The sequence below is a fragment of the Erinaceus europaeus genome, chromosome 9 (assembly GCF_950295315.1).
Source record: "Erinaceus europaeus chromosome 9, mEriEur2.1, whole genome shotgun sequence".
Lineage (NCBI taxonomy): Eukaryota > Metazoa > Chordata > Mammalia > Eulipotyphla > Erinaceidae > Erinaceus > Erinaceus europaeus.
In genome coordinates, this window is record NC_080170.1 from 89,947,773 (window position 1) to 89,950,856 (window position 3,084).

Sequence of the window (3,084 nt, forward strand, 5' to 3'; positions counted from 1 at the left end):
TCTATGTATTACTTATTTATTTATTTAATGATTAATTATAATTTACACGATTTATACCAGGGTTCTATGTCCCTACCCTCCCAGCAAATAACAGATAACCACTATAGTTCTCACAAAGTCTTAGAAAGGTTGTTTTTTTTTTTACAGGTTTATGCATATCAGTTCTCTAGATTCCACATATGAGTGAAACCATCCACTAGTTGTCCTTCATCTCTTTACTTATTTCAGTAAGCATAATCACCTCCAGTTGCAAAGGATACACAATATCATCTTATTTTTTTTATTGATTGCAGAGTAGATTTTCATGGAGTATATGTCCCATAATTTCTTTAACCAGTCACCCATTAATGGGAATTTAGGCTGCTTCCATTCTTTGGCTATTGTGAATAATGTAGCTATAAACATGGGGTCCATATGTCCTTTCAAATTAGTTTGAGTGTCCTCTGGATAAAGGCCTTAGAGTGGTATTGCTGGGTCACAAGGTGACTCCATTTTTATTTATTTAAGGACTCTTCACACATTCTTCCACAGGGGCTGCACCAGTTTGCTTTCCCACCAGCAGTGTAGCAGACTCCCTTTTGCTCCACAACCTCTCTAACATCTCTCATTTCTTGTTTTGTTGATGTGGGACATTCTCACAGGTGTGAGATGATATCTCTGCCATGTAGTTAAAAATATCTAATTTATTTTACTGAATAAAGACAAAAGAAATTGAGAAGGAGGAGAGAGAGAGAGACTGAGAGACTTGGAGCACTGCTTCACCACTTGTGAAGCTTTTCCCCTTCAGGTGGGGCCCAAGGGCTTGAACCTGGATCCTTGAGCATTGTAACATGTGTGCTCATCTAGGTGTGCCACCACATGGCCTCTTCAGTGTAGTTTTCATTTGCATTTCTCTAACGATCAGCGAAGTGGAACATTCCTTCATATGTCTGTGACCCATATGTATCTCTTCTTTAGAAAACTGTCTATTTAATTCTTTGTTCCTCTGCATTCTTTTCAGGTAATAAATTTGTCTTTTTGTTTTTCTAGTTCCTATACTCACTTGATATTTTGATTTTTAATGCATGAACACTGCACCCATGAAAACAAAATGACCTTTGATCTTCTCTGTTTATACATTATAAAAGAAAACCTCTCCTAGAACTACATTTTAAAAAATATTTATTTATTTATTCCCTTTTGTTGCCCTTGTTGTTTTATTGTTGTAGTTATTATTGTTGTTGTCGTTGTTGGATAGGACAGAGAGAAATGGAGAGAGGAGGGGAAGACAGAGAGGAGGAGAGAAAGATAGACACCTGCAGACCTGCTTCACCGCCTGTGAAGCGACTCCCCTGCAGGTGGGGAGCCAGGGTTCGAACCGGGATCCTTATGCCGGTCCTTGTGCTTTGCGCCACCTGTGCTTAACCCGCTGCGCTACAGCCTGACTCCCCTAGAACTACATTTTAAGCAATGTGACACAGGAGTTTTCTTGTGGTTCATGCCAGTCTGTGATTTATTCAAGGATTTCTTCTCAAAATGCTAACCATAGTAATCTTTGGTTGAAGAAAGAGTTTTAGAGATTAACTATTGCTAGCAAATCGCATACTGACTACACAAAACTTTGATAAATTAAATAATGGCCATCTGTTGAACTCTTCCTTTTAGTTCTTGTCTTGTTTAACTTTTGCCTTAACTTTGTTGTGCAAGCTTGCTTTGCAGGACTGTGCCAGTTGTGGCTACGGGACAAAGTGTTCCTTTTCTAGGCAGAGATGTTTCATCTGAAGCCAGGCTTGACTTTTCTTTCAGCCATAATGTAAGCATGAAAATATGAAAAATGAACAGTACAAATACAGTTTTAAATCTTTCTCCAATAACGTAGGAAGCCAAGGAAGGCAATAACAGAATTTAATCCTTCACCCTCCTTTCTTATTAACTTGATTTTAATTTCTCTTCCAGAATAAACATTTGACAACTTTCTTCACTAGTGAGGAACTGGAGAAAGTGCAGTGATTTTGGCTCAGGTAAGTTAAAACTATTCTACCCTGGCAGTCTGGGGCTGTGGAGTTTAGTGATGTGTTTATGATTCGTGCCAAGCTAAATGGAAAATACTCATTGGAGAAGGGAATGAGGCTGCTGAGCGGATCTGAGGCAAGGACAGTCAAAAGCTGAGATAGCATAGGTGAAGGCTGAGCTGGCATAGATGAGCTTCAGACAAAACTGTGCACTCTCTGACTACACTCATTGCCGGGAGTGCAATCCATTTACCATAGTGGAAAAACACAAGACCTTAAGCACTAAAATGAAGCCTTTCACAAATTAAAAAGTTTTTTTTTTTTCCCCACAGACTTCAGGAGTCAAAAAATTGGGAGGTTGATTGCAAATTAGATTAGGGAGAAGTGATGCATATGCACATTCCAAAGGGGGGGACTGGCATAATCTTAAGAGTAGCACAGTCAGGGCCACTGTGAAGCTTCAGTGTGTGATTGCACTTAATATTTACCCCTGAAATCGCTAATCTACCAACTTGTTTTTATCTCTTAGGTATTCTAACTTCTCACTCTTTCTAGAGGCCTTTAATTTGGAAACATGGAGGAAGTTTGGGACACTATGGTGTCTCTCCTGCACACTGTCTCTGCATCTTAATGAATGAAAAAGTGGCACTGAGTGACAAAACTTCACAAGGCCCAGTTCTTCCCTCCTCCCCTTCCCTGCCCAATGCTAAAATAAAAGTTGAGAGTTATCTTAGCATCTATTTAAGACTACTAAAGATAGAGAGCTAGGGAGAGGAGGGGCAACTGTTTCTGCTGAAGGAACACAATGAGATAATGCATGTTTCTGAACGGAAACAAAGGAAAAAATAAAAGACAGTACAATTAGAAGAATTTGAGAGATCACTTTCTCTCCTCTCCTCGCCTCTCCCGGATCAACTAGGAATACCAAAGGAGACCACCCGGACCGAAACAAGACAGCACTAGAATGACCACAGAAACCCAGTAAATCACCCGTGAGTACAAACACGCGTGGCTGGTGACAGAGAGGAGAGAGGGGCCTAAGGAGAGATTAAGTGACTGCTAACAGTTCGACAGTTTGTCAGTGGAGACACCA

The 3,084-nt window shown here is 40.0% G+C and overlaps 1 long non-coding RNA gene across 1 annotated transcript; it reads left to right on the forward strand.

The window, feature by feature from the left end:
• Window positions 1-1,705: 1,705 nt before the first annotated feature.
• On the forward strand, window positions 1,706-2,629 carry LOC132540239 (uncharacterized). Its single transcript, XR_009551447.1, has 3 exons — window positions 1,706-1,792; window positions 1,936-2,000; window positions 2,547-2,629. It is a non-coding gene; the product is annotated as an uncharacterized LOC132540239 (long non-coding RNA).
• The last annotated feature ends 455 nt before the right edge of the window (window positions 2,630-3,084 follow it).